Source organism: Callorhinchus milii, unplaced genomic scaffold, assembly GCF_018977255.1.
Source record: "Callorhinchus milii isolate IMCB2004 unplaced genomic scaffold, IMCB_Cmil_1.0 Scaffold8, whole genome shotgun sequence".
Classification (NCBI taxonomy): domain Eukaryota; kingdom Metazoa; phylum Chordata; class Chondrichthyes; order Chimaeriformes; family Callorhinchidae; genus Callorhinchus; species Callorhinchus milii.
The window spans coordinates 11,802,578-11,818,062 of NW_024704749.1; the positions used below are offsets into that span (position 1 = coordinate 11,802,578).

Here is a 15,485-nt window from a genome sequence, read left to right on the forward strand (position 1 = left end):
GGCCATTTCCCCCTCCTCTCTCCCTCCCTTCCCTTCCCTCACCCTGACCATTTCCCCCTGCTCGGGTCATGACCCAACTGTGCAGCGCCTTGGGACGTCCTCCTGACGTGAAAGGCGCTCTATAAATGGAATCTTGTTGTTGTTGTTGTTGTAAATTGGTTGGCTCTAAGTGCTATGAGACGCTGCCTTATGTGGAGGGCGCAATAAAAGTGGAAATTGTTGTTGTAGTTCCTGTGGAATAGTGAGCAGTATGGGCAAATTGCAGTAACACAACCTGCTCCACGTGTCCATTGCCCAAGGTCATGCTTGACCACTGGCTCTACATCACCTGCACTAAGACTGGAAATGCACGCTTTGACATGAAGGATTTCATGAGGAAGTCGAGATGTAAATTACAGCTGAGTAAATAATTGATTTGGTGGAGTTTCCCCAATTAGTGAATGCGGCTGTCTAACTGGTCATTTATCTCTTACGAGATGTACCTGTTACAGCTACGCTTGCACCAAAGGATCCGATATGGAATGCAGTTTGACACACAACACATTTCATCTTTATCTACACTCATCTGGGAAACCTCCTGCGGTAGTACTCGACGCTTTAAAAATGTAATTTTGTTAATGTTGCCACAGCTTAGCTTCGAGTGTGTTCTTTATTTTGTTCCTGCCGCTTGGCTACGTGCGTGCTCTGTCATGGATGTCACAGCGCCACGGTCAGCCGGCGTGGCCATCAGGTGTAACTGCATTGTGTGTGCATACATATGTACGTGCTCTGTGACACAATGCCACAGCGCTGCTTTGACTCGGCAGCCACCAGGTGTAACTGCAGTGGAAAAACACAAAACTGAAAATAACTCATGAACGATAGGAGATACCCGAAAACAAATATGCCCATGTCACTCCCAGATGCAAGAGCTTTCCAGGTATAAATCATGCCTTTACCTCAATTGGTTATTGAGATCCTTCATGAAGCGCAGATAAATATGGTCATTTTATTAGTGTGTAAGAAGATAGATAAGATGGATAGATGTAGGCTCCATGAATACTGCTCAATAAAGCAAAAATTAATGGCAAGATCAGAATATAGTTGTATATTTTAAATTGCTCTGTAAATAGAGTTTAAACGTTTGTGGTACAATATACAAATTCTTTATCATTTGAGCTTGAATACAATGAGTAAAGGAACTCCCATGGTCGTTTCACCCACAAAATAGTAAATTTCACAGTATATGAAGCGCTTTGAGTCACCTTGAAGACGTGATAAGGTGCTATATCAAATGCAAGGATTATTATTATTATTATTATTATTCTTTCGAGTTAAGATAGAAAAGCTTGCATTGCAGTGAGTGAGGTCTGGGAGCTAGCTGGAATCAACCTCAGCATTGATCAGTGTCTTCAGGAGAGGGGTCAAAATTGTCTCAAAATTTCATGTTATTGCTTACAAAGTTACATATGTTTTCAAACAATTTTAAATCTAGTCAATGAAATTTTCCTTTTCCAGTTTAATCAGTCAACAGACCTCTCAATCATCTCTTATTTCAGAATGAAATCCAAATCACACATAGTATTAACTTGTACAGACATATAATATTGTGATCAGGGAAAGGATCAATTACTCCAACTATAGTACTACATTAAAAATAACCTATTCAGGTGTCCCTGCAGCTCTCCATAGCTAATGCTAGTCCTAACCTCCTGGGACTTGGATTCATTTATAATTGCACCAACAATTTCACATTTTTGCTGTTAAAGGGGCTATGTTGATGCACTCGGCCTCCCTTCCCATTGGATGCTGTTGCATGTCAGCAGTGCATTTGTTGTGTATAGCTAGAACCCAGCGTTTACTTCAAAAGAAAGTGAATCACATTGAGCGATCCAATTTTATCAACTTGAGTTTTTTAAAAATTGATATGCAAGCTAAAGGATCTTTTAAAACCACCAACTAACCAACAATTTTGAAGCAATTGAAATAACCTGATGTTATCTCTGTTGGAGGAACCCATTTATTACATTAAAGGATGTTTTTTGCTTACAAGACAGAGGAAACAGGACAATTGTATCCACAACAGCCTTCGAAAACATCAAACCTATAAAAACTGTATCACTCAGTTACAAAAGCAGATGTGAAAATAGTTTCTTTGCTTTTAATCCTCAAATGAGAGAACCTGCATGATCACATTTAACTTTCAAAAAAAGACTCAATGCATACACCATCTACTTTGGATTGAATAAACATTTAGTGAAGAACCAAATTAATTTGGAGGATTCATTGCCCAGGACACTTGCAGAAACTTCCTTCTCTAATTCTGAGTGGCAAATCCCAAGTAGATAGTGAGCAAATCATTAAAATTAAATGGGTGAAGGAATAGAAAGAAATTCTGTCAGCCTGTATCTAAATCATTTCAGCTCGAGGTAAATCCCCTTCCAAGCAAAACTGAAGACATCTGCGACCAGGGCTCCCTCTGCCTCCTCGTCCTCTCTGCTGCTTTCGACACGTTGACCACTCTATCCTCATCCACTGCCTCTCCTCTGACCTCAACGGCTCTGTCCTTGACTGGTTCAGATTGGATAATAATAATCCCTCCAAAAAAAAACAATAATAAATTGGTCATTTTCAATCCACGACTGTGGGACATTGCTGTGCGCAATTGGCTGCCGCGTTCGCCCACAAATATACAGTCAATTCACTTTACAGTGTGTTCTGTGAAGCGCTTTGGGACGTCCTCCCGACGTGAAAAGCGCTATATCAAATGCAAGGATTATTATTATTATTGTACCTCTCACACCACCTGCACTTCATTTCCTCAAACGGCTTCTCCTCTAACCCCTGAACCGTCTCGTGCGGCGTTCCTCAGGGCTCTGTCCTTGGTCCCCTCCTCTTCAACATCTATATGCTCCCTCTTGGTGACATGGGGTCAACTTCCACATGTATGCGGATGACACCCAACTATACCTCTCTACCTCCACCCTTGATTCCAGGACCCTCTGCTGTGCTGACAGAATGTTAGACATCAAGTCCTGGATTAGAGATAACTTTCTTCAGTTGAACGTCAACAAGACCGAGGCTCTCCTGATTGGCTCCCGTCAGCGCCTCCTCACCTAAGGCACTGACAGCATCACGATCCATGGTTGCACACTCCACCTTGCTGAGCCCGTCCGGAACCTTGGGGTCTTGTTTGACCCTCAACTATCCCTTCTACCCCACATCTGCGTCATGACTGCCTCTGCCTTCCCTCATCTATGCAACGTCGCCCGGTTCCAACACTGTCTCACAATGCAGGCCGTCGAAACCCTCATACACGCTTTCGTTATATCAAACTCATTGCTTGTTGGCCTCCCCAACTCCTCCCTCCACAGGTTGCAGATCATTCACTTCTCCCTCACTAGGCTCCGCGACCCTATCACCCCCATCCTTGCCCAAATCCACTGACTTCCCATCACACAGAAGATACAGCTCAAGATCCTGGTCCTCACCTTCAAAGCCCTCTACGGTCTTGCTATCCCCTACCTCTCTGACCTCCTACCATTTGGTTTGCTCCCTCCGCTCAGTGGGCTCTGGCCCCGCCTTGCTCGTCCCACTATTGGCAGGCAGGCTTTCCTCCAATCTGCACTCACCCTCTGGAACTCCATCCCGCAGTCCCTCCGTCTCATCCCCTCCTTCGCCACCTTCAAGGCCCACCTCCAAGACCCACCTCTTCGATCTCCCTCCGTCCCCCCCCTACTGACCTCCACCCTCCCCGATCCCCAGCTCGGGTCTGTAACTCTGTCTGTCCAGCGCCTTGGGACATCCTCCCAACGTGAAAAGCGCGATACAAACGTAAATTTGAAAAAAAATAATTTCAGCAATGATGAGAAACACAAATGCAAAACCAGTACCTCTTATCACAGTTGCAAATATTTTTACAAGTCTAGATGTGAACATCTAAAACCCACAGCATAAGAAAAACTGAATTAATTTATCCTTGATTTAAAATACAGCACTTCAAATCCCTGGAAACTGAAATATGTGCAGCACAAAACACAAGACAGCTGAAACCAGAGGTTTTATGATCAACACAAGATGAATGTAGCCATAACACAAAACTGAACAGATTTATTCGCTTCCAAATCCACTCAATCTACGTTAAAAAAAAGAGAATCTCTGAAAAGGCTCATGATCAATGTCTGAATTCAAACGCATCAGATGAATTCCACAAAAGGAACAAAGTTATTCAAGCAGCCAGCAGCTCAAGCAGTCGAGTGCTCAAATCTCAACCAGGACTCAGGGAGTTCGAGTCCCAAGGCTGCATGTCACTCAAGTTCACTTGCGCAGTTCAATAAGATGTGTCAGTTCTCAGAGGATTGTTTGATGAAGTGCCACATGATGAGAGGCAGTTTCAGCTTTTTTTCCTTTAATTATGTAAGCTGCGTTGAGCAATCTCAACCCAATCTATCATTTATTTGAATGGGTTCAACACAGTGCAAGATTCACATGAACTGTAAAAAGGTTATCAGTTTCAGAGATGGATCGCTGGCAAAAATCTATAGATAGACAAGGGTAACATTTTGACAGATGGGTCAGCCAGTCTCCGCTTAAGAACATCAACTAAGGTTTCTTTGCTTCACTCCTCTAGGTAAGGCAATGCAATATCCAGATCCCTATAGGATTAGGCTCAGTTCATCAGCAAAAGAGGCAGCTCGAGGAGCAAACACTGACTAGTTTTGCTGCTGGTGGCTTTCAAGTCTGCATCAGCTGCTTCCCGCGGCTGAAGATGGTTTGTGTATCCACCGAACCACAGTACGCCACGGAGAGCAAACACTGCGGAAGCACATAAGAACTCAAGAGCCTACAACCAATCCCGGCCAAAAGCCCCTTTGCACTGCAGCAGAGGCGGAGCCTAAGACCACCAAGATATACCGATGCCTTAGAACAAAATTATTTTCAAAACAGAGCTATCAAGCTGCATAAAGGAAAATGGGTTGGATCACAATGCATGGAAATTATTAAATCATTAATAATTCCAGGGATAAGTCCCAAACATCACCGTGCAGGAATGGTTTAAAGGCCTGGTCACTCAAATCACTTACTCCATTTCCCAGCAGCTGAAAGTGTTAAATGCCTGGAAAAGAACCTTGAAGACTTTTTCTGGAGATTGTAGCTCTGAAGGATGAGGAGGGGCCAAAATGAGAGAAAATTATGGGAAAGAATGTCTTAAAAATTGAGAATTTTTGTAAAAAAAATAAATCACATCGCAGTTTGTAGTTACTTCTATACAAAATACATTTGGTTGAGTTGAAATAATTACATTTCCAACAGCTCAGTCTTTACACCAAATGTGCAATGATTGAGCAGCAACATTTCTTAAATAGCTCAAATTCCACAGTTTCCTCATTATCGATGTTGTCTCTTGAATTTTAGTCAAATGTGTCCCGTCAGACATAACAGCCATCAATTAGCAATAAAAAAGGTTGCATGAACTCTTTGCACAAATTGGTTTAGTTATTTATACAGAAATAAATACCTTTTAATTAAGGGGAACTTAGATTTACTGCCCCCTCGGAAATGAAAATGGATGATGGGCAACCACAAAACAAATTGGAAAAGAAATGGCCCATTAACATTTTGTGTATGTAGATGTATGTAGATGTGCAGATTTAGCTGCATGGCTGGGTAAATGGAGTTTATTTGCCTATTGCTTTGAGTGTGCAATCTATCAAACTGATATATTTCTGATTGGCTCTACTTCACGTTGGTGGCTTCTCAATTCTCAAACATTTTGGGAATTGAATTTGTTCCACATTGTGCAGTTACTAAATTATTCCCCTTTCTCTGACACCTGTGTTGTTATGCACCATTTGCCATTTAATATTTGGCACTTTGGGGAAGATTATGCAAGCGCTACAGCACATAATCTTTAGTCGGAGATTCACTTGGTGTCAAGGTGTCTCCTCATCAAAGGGAAGGCAAAAATCACACAACACACACTCTCTAACAACAAAACTCTGAGAGGCTTCAAGAGAAATATCCAACAGATCACTTGCTTCCCTCTTCAACTAGGGATTGAATTGCACATAAAGAACAGGGAAGAACAATGAGCGCACGTACAATAAATACCCTCCCGACACTGGAGGAAGTCAGTACTATGCTGCAATAAAAACTAGATTAATCCAATAAATACTTCAAATTTTTTGGCTTCACACCATGTGTTGCAATGTAGTGAGCGTGACAATTGAAATTCCAGCTATTCGGTTCACATCTGCAACATACTGACTGCATTTAAGCTCAGATTTGATTTGCAAGTTTCTGTAAGCACAAATGTGCAGTTATTCTGGAAAAGCAGATACATAATATTTGAAATATAGGTTTAATAAATATTTAACCAGGCTTGGTCTTTGAAAGGTGCATTTCAACTGCAGCACAGTAATCAAGCGTGACATTTTGGGATAGAGCTAGTTTTCCCTCTCTTGTGAACTATTTAAGTAGCTATAAAAAAAATACAATCCGATGAACAGCACTAAATAAACACTTGGAAAGGGTCACAATCCAGTTCAGAAACCAATTTTTAACACAGTATCAGCGCATCAGGAAGATTCACTCCAATTAACAATTTGTGTCATCTAGCAATGCTTTGCCAAAAAAGTTGAGAACAAATAAGCAAGTTTTTTTGATCCGGGTTACACTTCTGGCATAGGATGTGACTGCTAATGCACAGAGAACACAAAAGCTTGTTCAAATTGGGTGGCACGGTGCCACATCATGTTGGCATTAATCATTGGATTTAGCAAACAAAGAATGGCACACCTCTAACAAATGATTCATTTGCAGCATAGACTTGGGAGCAGGTTGTCTACCATCACAGTGAAATAATGGTAAGATTCGGTAATCAATAAATTCATAATTGTTTGCTTCAAAATAAAACAGTCCCATTTAAAGCAGCATTTCACATTGAATGATTCAAGATCATGCAATTAAAATGGACCCCACTTTTAGATGCTCAGCAAGACAGGGGAATGAGACACCCATTGTGCTTTTTTTCTTGGCAGTTGTACAAAAGTCCCAGGTTCTAGTCTGACCTAGTTAATCTCAGTCAGGACAACAGTGGGAGTAAAATTATTTGTAATACTTTTGGAAAATAAGAATTAGCTACGAATCCTGCTCCTGATGGTTATTTTGTGCTGGAGGAGCATGTGTGGACAAAGTGAGAAGAGGACTGAAGTCCTTACAACCCCCCCCACCACCACCGACACAATCTGATCAACAGCCATACTGGAACACATGGAAGTTTTGCTGTAGCAGTTGGAAAGAGGAGAGAACAGCTTGGAAAGGGAAGACAGGAGAAAACTGGAGAGGAAAAATAAATTAGTAACGCTTATGAAGAACATTTCAGTGATGGTAACAATATCACCACCTGGTGGAAAGATAAGACACAACCCATTTGTACAACTTGAAGAATGGATACCATTTCTATTACTAGATTACTAATATTAAATTATTATTCCAGCTCAGAGTCAGGCTCTGCCACTAATAAGCATTCCAAAACACTGCCTGGTGAAAGGTGCTATATAAATGCAAATTGTCATTTCAGGAGAGAACGAATGGGTTTGGGTCAGGGTGGGAGAAGGAAAAATAAGAATTAGCATCACTTCCTGAATCCCAACCTAAATTAGTGAGATAATCAGACAAGCAACCTGCAGTTACAAAGTGAAAGAAATCCATTGGTATAATGCATATCAAGGGGGAAAAAGAAATATAGTGATTTTGTCAGTGGAGACGACTGCAGCTTCTGCCTGGTCTGATGTGCTAAGGCACAAAAAGCAACTTCAAAACAAGTGGATTCTTCAAGGTAGAATAGATTGAAATAGAAAATCTAACATTTCAGTGAAAGTACTTGCTCATTCTTCTCAATTCCTTCCTCCCACCCAAATAATGTAGAGCTTCACTAGATTCTAAGATCACAAGAGCTCTTCACCAGCCAATTTTCTGAAACCTTCCAATTCTAATGAATAAATCAATACACTAGCATTGGGGGAACAAAGAGCAATCACGAAGGTGTTGAATATAGCATTGAAAAATAATGCCATACTAGATGTAATACATCACACATAGGAACTGGACTCCAGGAACCAATATTAAGTGTTTGGTTGTAGAACTGAAACTTTAATGAACTGGTTAAGCACTCCAGACGCCACCCGGCGTGGAGGGCGCTATATAAATGCAAGCTGCTGTTGTTGGCATATGGTAGACTTCGCTTGCAAAACTCTCAAGCCACAAGAGAGAAACCATATATAACCACAGATAAGGCATGATTGAAGTTAAAAAAAAACTTCTGATAAAAAATAACCGTAGAGAATACAATTCAACAGGTAAAGATATTTCTCAAAGCGAAAAGTGTGCGTCAGCATGGCTCAGCTGGTACCACTCTCACTGCTTCAATCAGAAGCTTCCAGGTTCAACACTCACACTGGGACTTGGAAATCAGTCTATGCTGATGCTCCAGTGCAGAGGTGAAAATCATACACGCAGCAATGTCCCACAAATAGCCATGAGGTGAATGACTAACTTTATCTGTGGGGTTGTTGAGCAAGACACGGGGATTCCCTCCTCATTACCAACAGTGCCATGGAATCTTTAATGTCCATCTGAAGAGGCAGGCGGGACCTTGGTGTAGCATTTATCTCATTCAAAGGCACTTGTGAGAATGCAGCACTCCACCCCCAGCGCTGCACTGGAGTGACAGGTTGCACTGACACTGTGAGGATCGAGTCGAACATTTAATTTTATTCAAATGTTGAGAATTCAGCTAATGTTCCACCTATAGCACTTTACCATTTCATGCAATGTTCTTGCTGATAAAAGAGCTTGAATCAGACGATTGCAGTTTCATATGTAATTATTTTTCCACGAAATAACAAATGATGAGCTTTAGAGGCACCATACTTCCCCAAGGTTGATCAGATCAGAGAATTATTCTGTTCAAGAATAACATGCAGCTGTTTATCATCCACAGTAACAAAGTTTGTTGAAATCATACAGCTGGCACACTTCAGCAGCTCCAGACACAATTGCATGATTTGACAACCAAATAGAAAATCCAAGAAACAATTTAAAGACTGCTGAACATAATCACATCTGCAGTTTTGAAATTAGTTTCCTCAGTCAAACTAATTACAACTGAGAAGACCAGAGTTTTCAGCTCATGAATGAAATTGGATTTTACAAAGACGAAGTTCACATTTTCCCTTGGGTTTTTGTACATTTGTACTTCATGTGCAATGGAGCATACATTTCCCAAAAATCTTACAAAGCCCAAAACGGTATCAAAAGGACACTTTTTAAACATATCCATCAAAACAATATGCTGTTCAGAGGACTGCCAAACATGAAAAGTTTATATACCCAAAAGATACACCATTCAGTAGGATTAGAATATGGTGAGAGATCTAACAAGACATTTCCCTGAAGAGAGAAAAAGTTTGAGTTTGTTCCAAATAATTGTAGTTTTAGATTCAAACAATCCAGACAGGTTGGAGTTCGGGCAAAGCAAGAAATTCCCAAGAAAGAACTTTAAATCGTCTCAAGACAAACCAACCCATTGGCTAAATTAAGCTCAAATCAGTGAGATTTTTAATAGAATACCACAAAAAAGCATCCTTACATGATTATGTGCATTTCAGAAAGAATAGTGCTAAATGAACAAATTCACTGGACATGAAATTTCTCCATAATCAACTGCAGATTTCTTGATAAAGAGAACAGATGCTATATCAAACAACAAAACTTAGCAAACTGAGAGCCTTTTGCACAAAAACAAACTGAAGATCTTTACTCACAATGTTTGAACAGTAGAAGATGTATAGAAACCTACATGTGTATAACACATGGTGTCTGCTGGTTCTCAGAAAGTTATCTATTTCATCCAATTCTCCTGCTTTTTCCCCCCATTCAATATTACTTTCCTCCTGTTCAGGTATTTATCACATTTCCTTTTAAAAGCTAACATGGATTCTGCCTCAACTACCGTTCTACCATTCTTGTAGGATATGACATATGCTAAGAACCCTTTGTGTGGCATTTCCTTTCAGCTCTTGCGTTGCTCTTTGGGAAATTAGCTTAAATCTAGGCCCAAATGTTATTCAACCATTGATTAAAAACGTGAGGACCAGCAAGCTCTTTATGAGGAAATTAGTCACCACACAGATAGAAATCCTTGCTGGAAGCTGAACAGCCATTGGGAGTGGGAACCCTGCCTAAAGGCAGATTAATTACAGTGAAACACCACCGCCATGGCTGCTCTCAAGTGAACAGCACAGATCAGGAATCAAACTCAGGCACTTCCTGTTGAATATCCACAGCAAACAGTAAACAGTAAATTTATCCACTAGGTGACTGGGACAGCACCCCCATCAACCATGGAGGAGCCGATCAATATCCGTTAAGAGGCCATTTGAAACCACTATAAACTGTGGCGCATTCACTGTATTCAAAGACATTTTATTCAAAACATCTGTAATTTGCTTTTAAAATAAGTAAGAAGCAAACAGAAAAGGGAGAAGAGAAAAATAGAGCATACATACATACCCAAATACAACTGTGCTGTTATTTGAAGTCTGTTCTGAAGTAAAGCAAGCAGGTCCCTGGGGGAAAAAAAGAACATTTTTTAGAAAAGACAGTTTGGCGGTTTAAAAGACTTAAAAATGTCACTCAGAAACAAGCAATTGTACTTTAATTAAGCACGCAAAAAAAACACTGGTGCAGTTCACTTTTGAAACAAAACATTTGTGTTAATCAAATTTCTTGCAAAATGCAAGGACCTCACCTGATTACGTATCGAGGGGTTACATAGTTAAATTAACCCACCTGAAGGTCGATCAAGGATTTGCTTGAAGTTTACAGCTGCATTAAACTTCAAGGCTATCAATAAATGAAAATCAACTTCTCAATCTAGGCCAGTAGTGAATTCAACAGTAACTTGTACATTGTCTTTTACACAAACAAACCGCTTCAAAGCACTCAAACATCATAATAACTGGTGCCCTTATAAGGATTACATTATTTTGCTTTAAACCACCACAAAAATCTGGGACTCAAATTCTATGCTACAAGTATTCCAAGACCACTCAATTAACTTAACAGTAGTAAACTTCAGCAACCTGCCCTGCCTGATTCTTGGTTGTCTTACAACAGTAGCTGCCAAAATAGGCAAAACATGCAAATATATTGTACCTGTGTTGAGAATTGTGTCTCAACAACAACTTGTTTGGGATGGGAAGTATAAGGTACTGTTGGATATAACTTGTACTGTGCTCCATCTCTACCTGTTTATTTGCCAGTTTATTTACTTCACTGAGACAAGTTCCTGGAAACACCTTCTGGAAACATTAAAATTAAGAGAACAAAAAGATTCCCGAAAATCATTCACCTTTGACACCCTACTCCTACGATGGATATATTAGTTTAACGAGTACAAAATATTTCCAACTCTCAGGAGATATAATTTCCTTTCAGTTTTACAAGAGAGCACGTAGGTTTCTGGTTCAGAAACTCCATGAAAGCAGTAGTAATCTAGCCAAGGAATGGAGATTTCAGACTCAGTCATAGCTACATAGTTCAGTCATAATTTATATTTTTAGATAAAGATAATGACAAATTGTTATGGTAAAAAGAAAGATGTGATAAATCTCCTTCACAATGTTTAACCAGAAACTGGGAACTCCCTATGTTGGGAAAATCACAGGGCAAAAAGAAACAAGTAGAAGTCAGGAACAGCAGTACAAATCAGCTTTACTGCTGAGAAGTAATATACCACCAATCTGCACCCACAACCTTCACCCCAACTGTGAGGTTATCAGACAAAGAAACATTTTTATTTGCTGTTGCACATTCTAAGCATGAATTTGGAAGCAGTGACCAGGTAATACTGGCTGTTTGCACGTCCATTCTGGCAGTGATGAAGTACACTCAGATTGGAAAGAGGTTGAAATTGAAAATATTGAGGTTGCTGCTTAGGCACACTGGAGGTTTTATATTGCATATCCTGAAGTACAGGTTAAAACTTTATGGGGGAAGCGGTACAGAACATTGGTTAAAGACACAAATGACTGGAGCTGTAATGCTGATAGTCAGTCTGGCACAGACTCAAGTCTAGGCTCGTGCATTAATAATTGGCACACGATCAGAAGTCATGAGCATCTAGGAAGCTGTAGAACCAGTGAAAGGAAAATGAGTTGATGCTTTTAATAATAATAATAATAATCCTTGCATTTGATATAGCGCTTTTCACGTCAGGAGGACGTCCCAAAGCGCTTCACAGAACATACTGTAAAGTGAATTGACTATATATTTGTGGGCGAACGCGGCAGCCAATTGCGCACAGCAATGTCCCACAAACAGTCGTAGATTGAAAATGATTCATTTATTATTGGTTTTGGTTTTGGAGGGATTATTATTAGGCGTGAGGAGTAAGGAAACTTGCCCAAGGTTTCGCCCTCTGCCTGGAATTGAACTCAGGTCTCTCACTTGCAAAGCGAGTGCTCTAACCACTGAGCTACAGGACTCCTTTGCTTTGGGATAAAAGCAAGATGGGAAACGCTAAACGTCATATTCATGGTTCAAAAATTCTCTTTGAATATAGAAATTCCCATCATAAATGCCACAAGCTAAACCAAATTGTTCAGATTTTTTTTCCTAAAAATTGATTAATGTTCAAGCAATAAAGGAAATAGGAATGTCCAGGAGACCAAAGATTGCATCAGTTATCTACACATTTCAAAGTAGATTTCCTTTTTAAAAACAACAGTCGGTAGTTAACAAGAAAAATTGACTAAGCTAATGTGATCAGAACTGGACTTCACTGAACAAATCAAATTTGTTTAAAACAGATTTATTTTTGAACTGAATGGACTGCTCCTTCAAAAAGCCAGCACAGACACAATGAGCTGAACAGCCTTCTTTGCTGGAAATAACTTTGGTTTATGAGATAAATAGGTTCAAGTACCAGAGCCTTATATTGATTACAAGATGCCTTAGCACGCAATATAATAGTAATACTTGCATAGCGCTTCATAGTATAAATGTAAAATGAATTGACTGCAGTCGTGCAATTTATAATTCTGTTACCATGGATACCGTGTCAAAAGTCAATCTAAAACATTAACCCGAGTTAACTTCATCTATAAGTTTGAACACCTGTTCTAGGCAAATCAATGGATAAAATATTGAAATGGATTTTCATCTGTGCTTGCTTAGACAAGGAAAGCAAAGCCAGCGCAGCAAAAAATAACTATTTATTGCTTCAAAAAAGGTAATCACAATGGGGAGAAAACTAAATTGAATTTCTTCCCACCTGAACAGATGGAAGATGGAAAAAGTGATAGTTATTCTTTTTCATATCAATCATCCTTGCATTCGATGCGGCAACTTTGCACGTGGTCAACATGTCCGAAAGCGCTTCACAAGATTTTACTGTGAAGTTTAGTGACTATTTCGAAAGCGAACACCTTAAAAAAGGAATATGAAAGTAAGCAAACTACTCTTCTGCAACAACTTCCAACCTGGCTTAGCCTTTTTAAGAAAAACTTAGGGATACAAGGCATCTGGCTTCAGTGCCTAGTTAGCTGCGTTTTGAAACCTCCTCCCGCTAAGAAAGATCTAATATAAATTAAATTTGTTGCCATTGACCAATGGACACTAATTAAGTGCATTGCCTTGGTTGACTTCTTGCTTACTGAGCCAAGGGGAAATTTGTTTAGACACATGCTAATTCAAGGTGCAACCCACAAAGCCATTTTAGTAATCCAATGTATGATAGCAGCCAACACAAACGGAGAATCACCTTCTTTCATAGGAGAAATCATTAGGTTTAAAAAGATGAACATCTCATCCAAACTAGGTTTAAAATTAGGTTTAAAAAGATGAACATCTCATCCAAACTAACAAAATGAAAATTTGAGTTTTGAGTTCTAAACCAAGGGAAAGGTTTTCTCGGAGTTCAAGTGCACTCGCAGTATACCAAGGAATGAGATACTCTTTGCACAATGTCCTGCAAAGTACAGTGGCAGCGATTTCAAAGATTTGCACACCTTTGATCCTTTCATCAGGTCACTGGACATCAATATTTTCTTTTATTTGTCTGGACAGTACTCTTCCCCTCTTCTCCTTTGTGCCAGCTTTATAGTTGAAAGCGTTCTACACTATGGCTGTCCAGATGTCAACTTCAGAGGAAGGGAATGATCAGCATGAATTGCACTCGCAAGCGATGACATCTGAAGCTTTCATTGCAACGTTAATAAAGCACAGATACTTCTCCATTTTATACAATCTACAGGAAAGGTCAATGGTGTTCACCCTCAAACCCTGCTTACTGCTGTTCGAAAAAGAAGCTGTCATTTTGAAATCCCGGTTTAAAAAAAAGTGCGCACTGGCAATACACGACTCCATTAACAGGAATGATTCCAGCCTGGCAGACTGTCACCATGGCAACCAGATCCATGATACGCATTGCTGTAATGCAGAAGTATCAGGAGTTAACCTTCGCCAGGAGGATTTTCAAATTCATCATCCCAACGTTTCAGGTTAGCTTTCTTCAACGGGTTTCACCAACATCGACTATAATTCTTTCAGGAATGATGCCTAATAAATACTCAATAAGATTGAAATTAAGTTTGATTAAGGTTGTTTCAAGAATATTGCTGTATTTGTGCTCAAACCGCTGAAACCAATTCAGCTTTTTATGACTCTTCCTGGGCACCATCTATAATTTATATATACTTGCATGTGAACAGACATGCGCACACCCCCCACGCACCTGCACACACACACATCCCCACGCACCCCCTCCCCCACGCACACACAAGAAAGATAAATAAGAACATAAGAACTTGCTAGGCGAAAGAAGACTAGGGTCCATCTAGCTTCCCTTCCACCACCCTGGTAATCGCTTGACATGTTGTGTCCCAAACTATATACTGTATTCCGAGATATTATTTTCTTGCAGAAATTTATCTAATTTATTCTTGAAACAACATGTTCTGCTTCTGCCATCTCCCTAGGGAGCCTGTTCCATAAGTTTAGTACTCACTCACTGAAGTAGTATAATTAAATAAGTAGTTCAAAGCAGCAACAACTGCTATTATATTAAAAGTCCAACCATTACACAACTGCTAATGTAACACAAAAGGATTTGATGCTGTATAGTAGGATCAGCAACACGTAATCCCACCAATTGTTCCACTTCTAGTTTAGCATTGCAAGCATTTACATGACCGACACCTATAAAGTCTAAATTTAAAAAAACTAGCAGATTCATATTGATGCTCACTATTACTCAACAGGCATCCTGTAACAATCCAGTTCATCTCAGATGGGAGATGAAAGTTACACACAAATATATGCCCCAGTGCACTAGTCTACCCTATTTAATGAGATTTGAAGCCGCACGCAAAAAGGCATACAATGAATCCAATGATGGAAAGTCTACCTTAAAAGGCAAAGGAGATCAATAAAAAGTCCAA

General features: G+C 39.9%; 1 protein-coding gene across 10 annotated transcripts in view; it reads right to left on the bottom strand.

The window, feature by feature from the left end:
* arvcfb (ARVCF delta catenin family member b) overlaps window positions 1-15,485 on the bottom strand; it is a 128,698-nt gene that overhangs the window by 101,822 nt on the left and 11,391 nt on the right. For 9 of the 10 annotated variants that reach the window (XM_007901787.2, XM_007901788.2, XM_042337368.1 and 6 more), the window contains exon 2: window positions 10,555-10,610. The gene's annotated coding sequence lies outside the window, so the exon portion shown is untranslated. Of the gene's footprint in view, window positions 1-10,550; window positions 10,611-15,485 lie in introns of all 10 variants that reach the window. The other variant, XM_042337362.1, reaches the window with a different exon arrangement.